Source organism: Neovison vison, chromosome 4 (assembly GCF_020171115.1).
Source record: "Neovison vison isolate M4711 chromosome 4, ASM_NN_V1, whole genome shotgun sequence".
In the NCBI taxonomy this organism is placed as follows: domain Eukaryota; kingdom Metazoa; phylum Chordata; class Mammalia; order Carnivora; family Mustelidae; genus Neogale; species Neogale vison.
The window spans coordinates 59,338,014-59,355,400 of NC_058094.1; positions in this window are offsets into that span (position 1 = coordinate 59,338,014).

Genomic DNA, 17,387 nt, shown 5'->3' on the forward strand with positions numbered 1-17,387 from the left:
AAAGGAAAAATTATTTAAATCATTTAAATTAAATCATTAAATCATTTAAATTAAATTAAAAATTATTTAAATCATAACTAATAAATCTAGATATGATTTATGCACTATAAATTTCATGGTTATTAAGAATACTACACCCATGTGATGCACTTCTAAGACACTGCCAAATATATTGAACTTTCTCCTTATAAATTTAAGGTTTTTTAATACCTTAATATTTTGGTATTAATAAAAATAACCACATAGAAAGTGAGTATAAAATACATTCTGTATTTATAAGAATAATGCTAGCGTCTATAATAAACTCCCAAATGTCCACACCTGAATCCTATAGATCTTTCTTGCTAATGTAAGTTCTATATGGATATTCCTAATCATTAGCAAATTTCCTTCAAGCTATGTAGCTACTTTTGTCTTTTGGCTTTGTCACTCTCTGTCTGAGCCTTAACATTTAAGTTCCAATGGTAAAAGAAAGTATATGGGAAAGATAGGGAAAATTTGTGTGTACCAGGTCTCTTTATGGCATCTATCACTTGGATTTGGTAATATCCAATTTCTGAAGAAATACCATAGTAAAAAAAAAAAAAAAAAAAGGAAGAAGGTAGAAGGAAGAAGAAGAAGAAGAAGAGGGAGAAGATGATCAAGAAGATCCCTGAAGTCTCATTTATTTCTGTGCTTTTAGGTCTTTTGAAAGTTAATAAATTTAACTTATGAGCATCCAGATCATTAGTTTTTCTGGCCTGAACATCATTCAGCTATGATTTACATCAGATCCACTTCCATATAGTGTTGTTCTTTAGTATACATTTTTGTGTAACTTCAAGATGTAAATTTAGCTACAAATAAAATGTGCATAGCTGTGTTGGCTGCAAAACATGCAATAGACTTCACTCAAAACTTAACGACATAAATTCATACTGGCGTGCAATAATACATAAGCATGGCATTTCACTGGTGGCAAGGATCATCCCCATCCTGTATTGCTTTAGTGTTTTTTTCATGAAGTTATATTGAATTTTTGTAGTGAAACCTGAAACCAAATGAAATTTTCTTGATGCGGGATTTGTTTCTAGAGGTTTGGGGTTTGTCTATAAACTCCAAATCCATGTGTGGTTCATAGAAAATGTTGGTAAGACTCAATCAACTTTTAGAAAACCTGGATAGAATTTCAAGCAGTTAGGAATGAAAAAATAAATGTGTTTTGCTTTCATTAGACCAAATTCTGTGGGTTTTGAATTTAGGATTGAACAATTGAGGTTTAAGTTCCATTCACAGGAAAACATGACTTCCTAGTGGAAAGAAAAGACCTGAAGAAAACAAATTTTACTTTGGAAAAATATAAAACTTATTCATGCATGGGTTCTGGAACAAAACATAGTGGTTGAAAAGAGGTTGCCTGAGAGGAATTTAAAGAAATTGTGTAATACAGTATGTTTCTCCTGGTTGTTTTTCTCCTTATTGAAGTGAATTCCCAAAAGTTGTAAGAGGTGTCAACACACGCCATCTTCTTGGGCAAGAAAATATTAATGTAAGTCATATCTAATAGACAAAATTAAACAAAACTTTTTAAAATAACAGTATGTTTTTAAAAATAAATAAAATAGCAGAATGTTTTAAAAAGCAAACAGTTATCGGTGTACTGTCTGGATTCAGCTGATTATATTCCAAATTATAAGTTCATGGGAGGTAAATAAATGAAACCATTATTCTCATCATTTCAGAGGCATGAAATCTGTAACCTGGTGTTAAGAGTTGAATTCATGGGTACTGGTGATAATGTGTGAGACTTACAACCTTACTGCTGAGACACCAACTAGAACCAAGACCTGGGTTAATTCACAATGTAAAAGAAAACTGTTATATTTGTGAGTACATACTTTTCCTTTTGGGCATTTCATGAGTTTTTATTGGAAGGCTTCATGGAAGAACTGAACCTGCAAGAGGAACAGTTAAATAACTGATAAACTGGCAAACTAAGAGAAACAAATAACCTCTTACAATTATACGGAGAGAGTGTGGAGAAGAGTGTGGATCACGAATGTCAGAGGACATAGTTATAGAGGTGATTAAGCCCCAGGCCCACGGAAGATGAAGAGATTTGGAAATGAGAAAATGTCTCTCCTGACTTAGATACAGTGTTGGATTCTTTTTTGCTAGAAAAACACATTTTTAAATTAAGGATGGAAATATTTGTAAAAATTCAAACAGATTATTAAATCTAACATTTTTGAAGTCACTCCTACTGCCCCAAAATACAGCCAGATTCTTCTCTCCCAAGAGAAAAAATGAGATTTCTAGAGATGAGTCTTGGACTCATCTGGGCTGCAATTTGAGTAGGATGATTTCAGGTCAAATGTAGGTCAATTCTAGAGCCAACACAGATTGGGTTTCAGATAAACTTGGATGGGGTTAAAAGGTGGAATGAAAGCCATCAGAAACCTGCAAACAGGTGAAATTTAACAAAACAAGCTAATTTGAATTGATTTTTAAGATTTCCTTCAACTTAATTTTGAAGAGTCCAACTCAAGTGTTGAATGGCTTTCCAGAATTGGATTTGTTTAAATATGTTTATCTGCAACACCCAGGGAAACAAAATGTCATGTTTCATGAAATTTTGCTTAATTTGAAAACTAAATCCAGAAAAGACCCAGACTTAACCCAGGTTTATAAAAAGCATTGGAAAGTTTCACATTTTGTAAGCTGACTGATTTGTAAGCAAATTGAGGAAGAAGTTCTTGTTTTTTGTTTTTGTATTTTTAGTTTAAATGTAATTCAGTTAAATTTAATTCTAAGATTTCAGTGCAACAACTGGAAGCAGAAGATTAAAAATGCTGGAAAGAAGAGATTCCAAATCAGAAGCAATTGAAATAAAAGATAGACAGAATTAATAATCCAAAAATTCTCCACTTAAATAATTCAAACTCCTAAGCTGATATATACTCAGGGGGAAAAAAAAGTAGAATTCTAAGCAGAGTACATTTGTTACAATTCCATAGATCATAGAAGACACAAAAACTCCAGCCTTCCATTTCTCCTCACTAATAATTTTTCTAAACAACATCTGAACCCAGCACTGAAAACAGAATTCATAAGCAGTATTCACCTATGGAGAAAAAGGATGATAGACTAGAGGGATTTATTCAAAGCATATTACTCAATATTTTTTATTCTTAGGCAAAATTAGTAAACTCCAACTTACTGAATATCAATGACAGTATTTTCTATTATCATTTTTCTAAATACCTAACAGTATCTAACAGTGTGTTAGCTGAAAGGTTACATCTTATTAAAACTTCATGCTCTTAAAGATGATTTTAGAATATATGAAGTTCTATCTACTGAAAAGATCTAGAAAAAATTATCAACCCAATAGCAATCACCAACTCTCACATCAATTTCCCATTAACAGGAATCAGGTATCTATGGAAAATTAGCTGATTCAAAGTTTGTGGCAGGAAATGTAAAACATGTACTTGAAGCACTTTATCATAGCAAGAATCAAGCTGTTAAATTATATCATGAGCAGAACTCAGAAGCCAACTTGAATAAGCATATAGTGACCAAAGATAGGATAATTTGAGTATAAGTAAGATAATAAAGGTGATGGATTGAAATACATGAAATACGTATAAATCCCTGAGTTCAGTCTAATCTCCCCCCCCAAAAAAAAAAAAACTGGAAATAATAGAAAAGGATGAAGCTTTTAGTTCTTAATGTACCTCCCAGAATAGGTTTTAAAATTAGAGGATATGAAGGAGAAAGCAGAGAATCAAGCTTTCAAAATAAGCAAGCTATTGATATAACATATGAAAGATACAGTAAAAAGTTTAAGTCTTCTCCCTCACAGATGCCTTCACAATTCCAATTCCCTTTTCAGAGTCAACCATAATTAAGAGTTTTGGTGTTAATTTTTTCTTGTGTCCTAACATGTTTCTTTACACAAATGGAATCACACATAATATACATATATACTAATCTTCAGTTTGCTCTTGATCTTTCCACCTGTTCTTTTAATAGCTGCATAGAACTATGGATGTACCATAACGTATTAATTTTCCTATTGATAAACAAGGTTGTTTCCTTTTTTTTTTTGTTCCAAACTCTACTGTGCACATCCTTATCATATGTCTCTGTATACATATGCAATTATTTTAATAGAGCCCTAAAAGTCGAATTATTGGGTCAGATGATACATGTAATTTTAACAGCTTTATAGAGATATAATTAATAATTAAATAATTTGTTACAAATATACTCATAAAACCATCACTATACCCACACACACAAAATAACTATGTCTACAATGCCCATGTTTTGTTATTCACATTTATAATCCCAGCTTCCCTAATCCCCAGTCACTGGTCTGTCCCTCATCAAAGAAAATGTTCATCAATAGGTAAATGGAAAAATAAATGCATTGTGTAAATACAACACTACTTGGCAATAAAAAAGTATAAGCAATTGATACTGCAGTAGCATGGATGCACAGAAACATATTTAAGCTGAGAGAAGTCTGATGAGAAGGCTACTGCTTTTATGATAACATTTACTTGAAATTCTAAAAAAAGTAAATTAATTTAGAGTGTGTCCAAGGTTCCTTAATGTTCCCCTCAGTGTGACTAAACTGTTATTTTTCTAATTTTGTTAAATATAGTGCAATATAGGTTTCTGAAGTAGAATTCAGTAGTTCATCATTGACACACAACACCCAGTGCTCATCATATCACGTGCCCTCCTTAATGCCCATCCCCCATCCATCCCATCCCCCACCCGCCTCCCTCCATCAACCCTCAGTTTGTTCTCTATCATTAAGGGTCTCTTATGGTTTGTTTCCCTGTCTCCTTACCCCTCCTCCCCATATGTTCATCTGTTTTCTTAAATTCTACATAGGAGTGAGAACATATGGTATCTTTCTCTGACTGACTTATTTCACTTAGCATAATATACTCTAGCTCTGTCCACTTTGTTGCAAATGGCAAGATTTCGTTCTTTTTGTTGTTATGATCAGTCTTTTTAATTTTAGGCATTACAATAGGTATACAGGAGTATTTCACTATAGCTTCAGTTTACATTTCCTGAAAGACTAATGATAAGCATCTTTTCTTTTTTAATTTTATTTAAAGATCCCATTTATTTGAGAGACAGCATGCACACAAGAGAGATGAGCACGTGCAAGGGTGAGGGGTAGAAGGAGAGGGAGACGCAAACTCCCTGCTGAGCCGGGAGCTTCATACTGGACTTAAGTCTAGGACCCCAGGATCGTGACCCAAGCTGGAAGGCAGATGCTTACCCGAATGAGCCACCCAGCTACCCTGAGAAGCATTGTTTCATGTGCTCATTTCCATCCATATATTTTCTTTGATAAAATGTCAGTTCAAATCTTTTACCTAGATTTTTGTTGGGTTGTTTTCACATTTTAAATTTTGGTATATTTAGCATAGAAATCTTTTATCCGACACAAGAATTTCAAGTAACTTTTCCAATTTGTGGCTTGTCTTTACATTCTGATAATGGTATCTTTTGAAAAGTGGAAGCTTTTAATTTGAAGTCCAATTTACCAATTTTTTTCTTTTATGGATTGTTCTTTTGGCTTGTTACTAAGAAATCTTTGCCAAATACAATGTCACAAGATTTTCCTTGGTGTTCTCTACTAAAAGTGTCATTGTTTTAAGTTTTATATTTATATCTATGATCTATTTTGAGTTGGTTTTGTATATATGTGAGGTTTGGATCAAAATTCATTTTTTACACATAGATATCTAATTATTCTAGCATCACTTGTTGCAAGACTATATCTTGCCACTGAATGACTTTTGCATCTTTGTCAAAAATCAATTGATGACGTATGTCAGTTGGTAAGAAAATTTATGAGGCATTTGCTGAGGAAAGCAATGGAAAATAATGGATTGCTAATTAGCAATTATTTGAAGTAATTACATCAGATTTAATTGATATGAACCCATTGTCTTAGTCAAACGATTATTTGGCCATACCTTTTGGGTTCCCTCTTGCATAGACTTTCTCATTTTTTTTAATGTATATAAGCTATGAATTTTCCAAATCTTTAAGGTCTTTTTTCTAATAATTCCATCTTTAAGTCTTTTTTCTCTTCTCACATTTTACTAATAGATGCTGAGAGAAGCCAAAGTACACTTTCAGCACTTTGGTTAGAAATTTCCTTAGCCAAATATCCAATTTCATTGCTCATAAGTCCTATCTTCCACAAAACAAAAAAGACAAGAACATGAAGACAATTCAGCTAAGTTTTTCACCACTTGATAACAAGGAGGGCCTTTCCTCTAGTTTCCAATAACATCCTGAGACCTTATCAAAATGGGCTTTACCATCCATAGTTCTACCAAAATTCTGTTTAGGATTACTTGGGTATGCCCTAAGAAGATTAAGACTTTATCTACAGTGCCCCTCTCTTCTTTCTGTGCCCTTAGCAGAATCACCCTTAAAAGTTTGCTCACAGCAACGTAGACTTTTTCTAGCATGCACCCTGAAACTCTTCGGCCTCTTTCCGTTATGCTGTTCCAAAGCATCTTACACAATTTTAAGTATTTGTTTAAGTATTTCAGCATTTGTTTTAAGTATTTGCTGCTGCTGTTACAGCAGCATTCCCAATTCTCAGTACCAAGTTCTGTCTTAGTCTGTTCAGGCTGCTATAACAAAATACCATAGACTTATAAACAACATTTTAGACCCCACAGAATTCAACTTGAAGATGCTCAAAGAAAAATTATTATTTTGTCTTTTGAATAATTTCCAATGGCTTTAGATTAATAATATTGGACTATTGAAAGCAGGAAGTAAATTTTAGTACTTCCACACTATCTGAAGAGGGATAGGCTGTGAGTCAATGCCTTCTATTTACATACTTGCCCTAGAGCTATAAGGAAAGAGATGGACCTGGCCACAGGTCCTTTGGTAAAACATTGAAAAAGTATTTGTCACATACTCTTGTGGAAAATTGCAAATTTCTTTCTCAAATATACATAGTCTCCTCTTTAGACAGTAGATCCTAGATCTGAGAATCTGTTTAGATCCAGTAACTGAGTGAAGGATTTCCCATTATAACAGCTGTTATCAGACTTCTTGTCACCAGCTCAATTTTTCGGGTGATACAAGTTAAGACCCTTGAGGTTTGCTCCTCTGAGAACAAATGATCCATTTGCTGTCACAACAGATCCCTGTGGGTTAAGAACTGTGACTCCAGCTGTACTCCTCATTTTGGTAATTATATATGCCATTCCTCTGTTATGTGCCTCTAACTAGACTCTGTTAGTTCACAATCCTATGTAATTAATACTAATTTGATGACATTGGTACTAGTTTAATGGTAACATCTTCTACTATCAACCCTGATCAGTTAAGGATAGCCACCACTGAACTCCTCAAACATTCTCCTCACCATTATTGCCCTTAAAAATCAAGCAGTCTGTACCCCCTTGATACAACCCAATGGTCACTGCACTTTAGAGGGTATTCTTCAAAATTTTCTAAGTCTTCCCCAGATGCCAGAACTGGCCATGGCCAGCAATTACGTCCAGGTAAAGCTTAGACCAGAACCAAACCTACATGAGACTTATCTCTGCTTTTCCTATTTTTGATATTTTCCATCCATATAGCCTACATGTAAGTTTACCAGATGCCCTGAGGAACTCTACAATAAGCACCTGTAAGACTTGCCTGGAATCCCATGGCCAGTTCCCAATTCCAGGAGGGTGGCCTAGTAGGCAAATCAGTCCACCAACCAGCAGTTTTTCTTTCATGAGATCACACAAAGTTGGTTCACCAAAATAGTGTTGATACACTGACCTGGAGTGACTCTTTATTGAGACATAGGAAAACTTCAGGGTTCTGGGCCAATGACAACCACCCTTTGGTTTGAGTCACATGTGTGAAACCATTGCTTGTTTCAAATAACATGTTTTTTGAGATTCAGCTACACTTGTGTGTAAATCAATAGTGTATTCTTTTTTATGATGAATGGTATTCCATTGTGTGAATTTAGTACAGCTTGTTTATTATTCATCTATGACATACATTTCAATGGCTTCCAATTATTTACTACTATTAATAAATCAGCTATAAACATGTATAGGCCTTGCACATAAATGTAGATATTGGCTCTCATTGCATTGGGATAAATCCCTAAGAGTGGAATTGTAAGATTGTATGTTAAGTGCATGTTTAATTTGTATAAAACTACAAAACTGTTTTAACAAAGTAGATGTAAATTTTACATCCCAACCAATAATTTCTAAAAGTTCCATTTACTCCATATCTTTGCCAATATCACTCTTTTTTTAATTTTAGCACTTTTAGCAGATATGAAGTAGTACCTCATTGTTTAATTTAAATTTGGCTTGAACTATATAACATTAATAAATCGTATGTTTGTGCAATAATTGGTGTATTGACTTCTAATTGAATCTAATTGTTTTATTGGATTCGGTGAATAAAGATGTTGAGCATCTTTTTGGAGGCCTACTGACCATATATCTTCTTTTGTGAATTATCTATTGAAGTTCTTTTTCTTTTCATTTTTTATTCAATTTTCTGTTCTGCTATTACTGAATTGCAAGAATATATATTCTGGCTATAAGCCCTTTATTAGGCACATATATTGTGAATATTTTCTTCCATTCTGTGGTTTGTTTTTTCAGTTCCTTAATTGTGTCTTCTGGAAAATAGGCAGTTATAATGTTGATAAAGTCTAACATCATTTTTCATGGTGAGTATTCATCTGTGACTCTTTGATAAATTTTTGTCTATCACAAAGTAGCCAACATTTATTCTTATATTTTCTTATAGAAATTTCATGATGGTAGTTTGTATATTTAAATCTATGATAGATTTCAAAGTCATTTTTGTGTACAGTTGGAGATTACTGTCAAGGTATATATTTTTTATAAGGCTATCTAGTTGTTCCAGCATCATTTTTTGAAAAGACGATCTCTCCTCTATTGAAAAATAATTGGTTCTAATGTTAACAGAAAAAAAAAAAATTGACCGTACATGGAAAGCCTATTCTGGATTCTCTATACTGTGCCACTGACCTATGTTTACCTTTATGCTAAGACCATTCTAAGTTGAACACCATAGCTTTCTTTTAAGTCCTAAAATAAAATAATGCAAATCCTCTTTGTTCTACCTCAAAATTTTTTTGGCTATTCTACATTCTTTGCATCTTCATATAAATTTTAGGATAAAGTTTTCAACTTCTTTTTATTTCTTTATTTTGCTTTTCCTTTTTTAATTATGCTCAGTTAGCCAACATATAGTACATCATTAGTTTTTGATGTAGTGTTCAATGATTCATTAGTTACATATAACATCCAGTGCTTATCACAACACATGCCCTCCATAATACTGATCACCTGATTAATCCCCCCAACAACTTCCTCCCTTCTGTAACCTTCAGTTTGTTTCCCAGAATCCAGAGTCTCTCATGATTTGTCCTCCTTTTTTATTTTTTCCCCCTTTTTTATTTTTTCCCATCCAGTTCTCCCACCCTTCCCCTGTGGCCCTCTACACTATTCCTTACATTCCACATATGAGTGAAACCATATGGTAATTTTCTTCCTCTGCTTGACTTATATCACTTAGCATAATCCCCTCCAGTTCCAACCATGTTGATGCAAATGGTGGGTATCTGTCCTTTCTGATGCCTGAGTAATATTCCACTGTGTATATGAACCATATCTTCTTTATCCATTCATCTGCTAAAGGGCATCTTAGTTCCTTCCACAGTTTGGCTATTGTGAACATTGCTGCTATGAACATTGGGGTGCATGTGCCCCTTCTTTTCACTGCATCTGTATCTTTGGGGTAAATATCCAGTAGGACAATTGCTGGGTTGTAGGGTAGGTCTATTTTTAACATCTTGAGGAACCTCCATATTGTTTCCCAGAGTGGCTGTACCAGCTTGCATTCCCACCAACAGTATAAGAGGGTTACCCTTTCTCCATATCCTCACCAACACATGTTGTTTCCTGTCTTGTTAATTTCTGCCATTCTAACTGGTGTAGGGTAGTATCTCATTGTGGTTTTGCTTGTATTTCCCTGATGGCTAGTAACGTCGAACGTTTTTTCATGTGTCCGTTAGCCATTTGTATGTGTTCTTTGGAGAAGTGTCTGTTCATGTTGTCTGCCTATTTCTTGACTGGATTATTTGTTTTTTGTGTGTTGAGCTTGATAAGTTCTTTATAGATCTTGGATACCAGCCCTTTATCTGTAATATCATTTGCAAATATCTTCTCCCATTCCATGGGTTGTCTCCTAGTTTTGCTGATTTTTTCCTTCGCTGAGCAGAAGTTTTATCTTAATGAAGTCCCAAAAGTTCATTTTTTTCTTTTGTTTCACTTGCCTTTAGAGATGTGTCTTGAAAGTTGCTGTGACGATGTCAAAGAGGTTACTGATTATGTTCTCCTCTAGGATTTTGATGGATTCCTGTCTCACATTGAGGTCTTTCATCCATTTTGAGTTTATCTTTGTGTGTGGTGTAAGAGAATGGTCCAGAATGAAACTGGACAATTCAACTTCTTTTAAAAGTGTAGGAGGGTTGCTAAGATGTTCATTGACATGTCATTGAATCTACAGATAAATCTAGGGAGAAGGGACTTCTTAACAGTATTGAGTCTTCCAATCAATGAACATGGTAGAACTATTTAGGTCTTTTTAAAGTTCTCTTATGGACTATTTGAAGTTTTCAGTGTAGCTGTCTTACACACCTTCTATTAAACCTAAATATTTTATCTTTTTTGATGTATTGTAAAAGAAAATTTTTCATTTTTCAAATGTAAATTGTTAGTACATATAAAAACAACTAGTTTTACATATTGATCCTGTATTCTAAGTGGTTTTAGAAAATCCTTAGGATTTTCTATATAGACTCAAATGAATTGTAAATAAGGAATTTTTCTTCTTCCTTTCCAATTTTATGCCTTCTATTTCTTTTAGTTGCTTGTTGTACAATTATTCCAGTAGGATAGTAAAAGTGATAACATTGGACCTTGTTGTCTTAATCCTGATCTATAAGAAAGAGAGAGAGAGAGACTGCTGATCAGTTTTTTATCATTAAATTATGTTAGCTTTGGATTTTTCATAGATGCTTTTATCAGATTGAAGAAATTTCCTTCTATTTCTACTATGCTGAAACTTTTTTATCTTGAATGTGTGTTGAATTTTACCAAAATATTTTTCTGCATTTGTTGAGATGATCATATGATGTTTCATCTTTGTTCAGTTAGTGTGGTTAGTTATATTGTGTGATTTTTCAAACATTAAAACAAGCTTGTTCTTCTTAGATAAGTCGTACTTGTAGCATGTATCCTTTTATAAACATTAATGGGTTCAATCTGCCATACTTTACTTAGGATGTTTTAATCTATGTCTGTGAGGGATACTGGTCACTGTCTTACTGTCTTAGTCAATTCAGGCTACTATAACAAAATACCATGGAATAAAAGGCTTGTAAACAACAGAAATTTATTTCTCAAAGTTCTGGAAGCTGGAGGTCCAAGATAAGGTATTATATGAACCTTGGATGGACACAAACATTCAGTCCATAACTGTCTCTTCTCTCTTGCTTTATAAATCTTTATCAAATCTTGGTATCACTGTTACACTGATCACATAGAATAACATTCTATTCTCTATTTTCTAAAAAATTAGTTTATATGTATGATTGGTATTATTTCTTACTTTGTGCATGATAGAATTTACCAATAAAACAAACTTGATCTTGAGTTTTCTTTCTCAAAAGGTTTTTTTTATCATTATTACAAATTCAAGTATTTCAATAGTTATATAGCTATTCCAATTTTCTATTTTTTCTTTTGTCACTTTTGGTAAGTCGTGTTTTTCAAGAAATTTACCCATTTTATCTAGTTATCAAATTATTAAGACAGTTTTTTTCCTAATAATCTTTTATTTTCCATTTACAAATGAACCAAAAACAGTAAGATACCTAGGAATAAACCTAACCAAAGAGGTGAAAGAACTGTACTATGAAAACTATAAAATACTGATGAAAGAAATTAAAGAGAACACTAAGAAATGGAAAGACAGTCCATATTCATAAATTGGAAGAACAAATACTTTTTAAAAATATCCATACTACCCAAAGCAATCTACACATTTAATGCAATCCCTATGAAAATACCACCAATATTTTTCACAGAGCTAGAACAAACAATCTTAAAATTTTTATGGAGCCACAAAAGACCACTGAACAGCCAAAGCAACTGGAAAAAGAAAAACAAAGCTGGAGGTATCACAATTCCAGACTTCAAGTTATATTACAAAGGTGTAGTAATCAAAACAGTATGGTACTGGCACAAAAATAGACACATAGGTCAATAGAATACAACAGAAAACCAAGAAATGAACCCACAACTTATGTGGTCAATTAATCTTCCACAAAGTAGGAAAGAACATTCCATGGGAAAAAGTCTCTTCAACAAATGATGCTGGGAAAACTGGACAGCAACATGCAAAGGAATGAAATTGGACCACTTTCTTACACCATACACAAAAATAAATTCAAAATGGGTGAAAGACCTAATTGTGACACTTGAAACCATTAAGGTCCTAGAAAAAAACACAGGCAGTAACTTCTTTGACATTGATCATAGCAACTTCTTTCTAGATCTGTCTCCTGAGGCAAGGGAAATAAAAGCAAAAACACTAGGAATATTAGCAAGTTATATTTAGCTATTTATTGATTTATCCTATTGGGGCCTATCAATTTTATTAATCTTTCAAAGACTGAATTTTGAGCTTTGTTAATTTTACTGTTTTTAAATCATGGATTTATTTATTGACTCCATTGTTTTTTCCTTCTTTTGAGTTTAATTTACTCTTTCTGTAGCTCTTAGAAACTTACATTAAAAATTTTAAAACTCTCTTCTTTTTTTATAGCCATTTAAAGCTATAAATTTCTCTCTAAGCACTGCCTTTGCTGTATCCTATAAATTTTGATATGTTGTACTTTTATTGTCACTCAAGTCAAGATACTTTCTTAGCTTCTTATAATTTCATCTTTGAGCCATGGGATATTTATACATGTTATTTACTTTCCAAATGTTTGGGCAATTTCTAAATATTTTAGTTATTGATTTCTGATTAGCTCTGTTATGGTCACAGAGTATACTCTGTAATCTGTAATACACCGGGCTTTGAAAATTTATTGAGATTTCTTTAATGACCTAGTCTATGCCTACTTTGATGAACATCCCACCTCACTTGAAAACAATGTTCATTCTAGTTATTGGGTACCATGTTTTATAAATGTCAGTTGGTTCAAGTTGGTTGATAATGTGCCCAGACCTATAATCAAACTAATCTTTGTCTATTACTATGAATACTGAGAAAGTGGTGTTAAACTCTCCAGTATTTTTTCCATTTGTTCTATAGATTTTCCTTCATGAATTCTGAAGCTTTGTTATTAGATACATATATATTTATGATTATGTCTTCCTAATGAATTAGTCGTTTGTGATTTATAAATGTACCTCATCTTTTAAAAATGCTTGGTTAAAGTCTACTTTTTCTGAAATTAATATAAACACATCAGCTATCTTATGCCATTTGCCTGGTATACCACTTTCAGTCTTTTTTTAAAGTATATTACTGAAGTTGGCATACAATACCATATTAGTTCCAGGTGTACAACAGTGTTTTGACAAAATCTATACATTACCAAATGCTTACCATAATAACTGTAGTCACCATCTGTCACCATGCATTATTACAATATTATTTACTATATTTCTTATGCTATACTTTTCATCTCCATGGCTTATTAATTTTATAACTGGAGGTTTGTACCTCTTAATCATTTTGACCTGTTTTGTCCTTCCCCTGACCCACCTCCCCTCCAGCAACCATTAGTTTGTTCTCTGTATTTATGTGTCTGCTTGGGTTTTTTTGTTTTGTTTTTTAAATTCTCATAGTGGTTTTGATTCCATTTCCCTGATTAGTTATGTTGAGCATCTTTTCATGTGCCTGTACACCATCTGTATGTCTTTTTTGGAAAAAATGTCTGTTCAGGTTCTCTGCCCATTTTTTAATAAGATTTTACTAAGATTGTTTGGTTTTTTAATTTTGAGTTACACGAATTATTTATATATTTTGTATATAACCCTTGTCCGGTATACTATTTGCAAATATATTCTCCCATTCAGTAGGCTGACTTGTTGATGGTTTCCTTTCATGTACACTTCCATCCTTTTATGTTCAACTTACATGCATCCTTAAATATGAGTTTCTAACAGATGCATATACTTGTGTCCTGAATTCTTATTTAAAATCTGACCTTCAATTAGAACATTGTATGTTTAATATAACTTACATTATTTACCTTTAATGTAATTATTGCAATAGTGTGTTTAAACCTATCACTTGCTAGTTGTTTTCCATTCTTCTCTTCTGTTATCTCATTCTGTTGCCCTTTTCATTGGTATTTTATTTCTTTTCCTTCTACTGGCTTCTTAGCTTTTTTTAAAATTAATTTTTAGTCTTCTTCCACTGACAATGCATTCTTAACTTATCAGAATCTCTCTGGAGTCAAAATAGTACTACTTCACACTAGACACTTATTACTTTGCCCTTGACATATCCCTCTTCCACTTCACACAAGCCTTACTATATCATTTCATTTATCCATCACCCCCTACATTTATTCTTCTTTTTGTGATATATTTATTTCTACATTTATTATAAAGTCCACCTTACAATATTATTAATTTAGTTTTTTTTATTATTAATTTAGTTTTAAACAGTCAAATTTTTTAAGGAAATTATGAAGTAATAAAAATAATCTTTTATAAGACCCGCTTATTTGTCATTCCTAGCACTCTAGTTTTTACTTCCTGTAGATTTGGTTTTTCCATCAGATTTCATTCCTCCAATCAGTCTGAAAAATGTCTTTAATAATTTTGGTTTTTCAGGTCTACTGGATCCAATTGGTTACTGTGTTTGCACTTATCAGGAAAATGTCCTTACTTCACTCAATTTTTAAGGGATATTTTCTCCAGATATAGAATTCTGATGATTTTTTTTCCCCATCAACATTTTACACACATTTCCATTTTCTTCTGGACAGCCACTATTTTGGATGAGAACTCAGCAAACATTCTTATTGTTAATTTTAGTATTATGTGACTTTTTCCTCTTCTGGCAATTTTCAACAATGCTTCAGTGTAGCTTTCTTGATATTTACCTTTCATTGAATTCAGTGTTTTTCTTGGATCTTTAAATCAACACTTCTCAACAAATTTGGGGAAATTTGGCATGTTTAATTATAAATTTGTTTCCACCCCATTCCTATAAAATATATGTTAAACGAGTTGATATTATTCATTTGTCCCTGAGGTTCTGCTCCTGCACCCTTCCTTTACCATCTCCCATCTGTTGCGAAGCCCATCCAGTGAATTTTTCACTTCAGTTACAGTACTTCCCTGTTTGGGTTTTGTTATGGTTTTTATTTCTCAAATGCCTAATCTGTTGGCTCAGTCAGACTATATTTTATTTTAACTCTATGAATATATATTGTACTTACCTGTTTTAAAGTCTTTGCTAAATCCAACTTCTGAGTCACATCACATTCTGCTTCCATTTACTATTGCCTTTTTCATTGTCTATGGATCTATTTTCCCATATCTTTCAGGGTCTGGTAATGTTTTAATTGTGTACTGGACATTGAGAGTGATATGTTATAGTGATTCTGGATTCTGTTTTCACTCTGAAGGGTATTGGTTCTTGTTCTAGTAGGCAGTTCAATTAGCCAGTAATTGTGGCTATACCTTTAAATTGTGTAGGTCTGATTTTATGTTTTGATATGGAAGATATGTGGAAACCCAAGATATTTCCCAAGCTAAGTTGGCAAAAGCCAACCTCCAATATCTATCTCCCCCGCATATTTTGTCAGGGTTTGGTTTTAGGCTTTGTTAGAGTGAATGTAGAGCAGAGGTGTTCAACTGGTGATGATTTTCTCTCCGGTGACATTTGGTAACATCTGAAGATGTTCTGGGTTGCCAGAACAGAAAATAAATGGGGAGCTACTGGCATTTAGAAGGTAGAGGCCAGGAATGATGCTAAACATCTCACAATACACAAAACATATCTACACAACAAAAATTACCTGGCCCACAATATCAATAGTGCCAAGACTGAAAAACTCTTTTCTAACTTCGACCTTACTTGGTGGCATAGTCCCTACTTCTGCTTGCAAGATTAACAAGGTATTAATGAGGACCTCCAGTGACTTTCATCATGATGTCTAATGTCTCTGGTAAGTTCCTTTCTGAGTGAGCCTAATATAGTCATGTTCTGAGGATACTATTTCTGACAAGAGGATTTGAGCATCACATTGCAAAGAAAGGAGCAGAGTTTGTGGCCATATTTACAACATATCCACCTCTGCTTTTAATGCTAATAATTCTTAGTTTTTCAATGTAAATCTTTACTTTTTTAATTCATTAAGCTTAAGTGTGGAATTGGTAAAAGTATGTCATATTTTTATCATGTATATTTGATGTTTATGACTTTGTTGAATATCAGATTCTTAAATTTAAAAGATAGCTTAATCTGATGATATGAAAAGGTATACATACTAGCCATAGTATGTATGCCCGAAAAATTACCTATATGGTTAGGAATTAGCTTATGTATATGGATGTGAATATTTCTATTAGCATGGAAACCTGACCCTTTGCATTACATTTCATTAACATCTTTATAGTTTCATCCACACTATGGGTCTATCTTAATAGCGGAATTTAAAGATAGCACCTTGTAATCCAGGAGCCAATATATAAATAATGAATATAGTGAAAGACTGAAGACATAAACATCAAAACTTCCCAAAGAAGCTTTACAATGGGATATACCACCTACTGGAATCAGAACATATCAGAGCCCATTACAAGTACTTTTTGTCTCAAGCTCCATATGGCCTTGTTGCTTTATACCTCAGAGCCTGCTCTACCCTGTTGCCTTGTCAGTTCTTCCTCCTTCCCAAGACAAAATTCCAGGGCTCAACTCAGATTCAGTAATACAAGATACTGCTTTCATCAATGCACTGCCCTAACCCATGAAGTGAGTTGTCTTTTCTCTCTCCCTCTCTATATTTTCACAATGTAATACATAATTAAAACTATTGTCCTCACTCTAGAAACTATACTTACTTGGTTTGGAATCTTCTACCCTAGCTAGTAAAACACAAGTATTGTGGTAAATTAGAAAATCAAGACATTCTGATATGAATACATAAAGAATAACAATATAACTGAGCCAAGTATTTGGCATAAACAATATCAAAGTCTTAACTAAATACTAATTTATTAATTGCATTAATTTGACTTTTGTATCTTTAC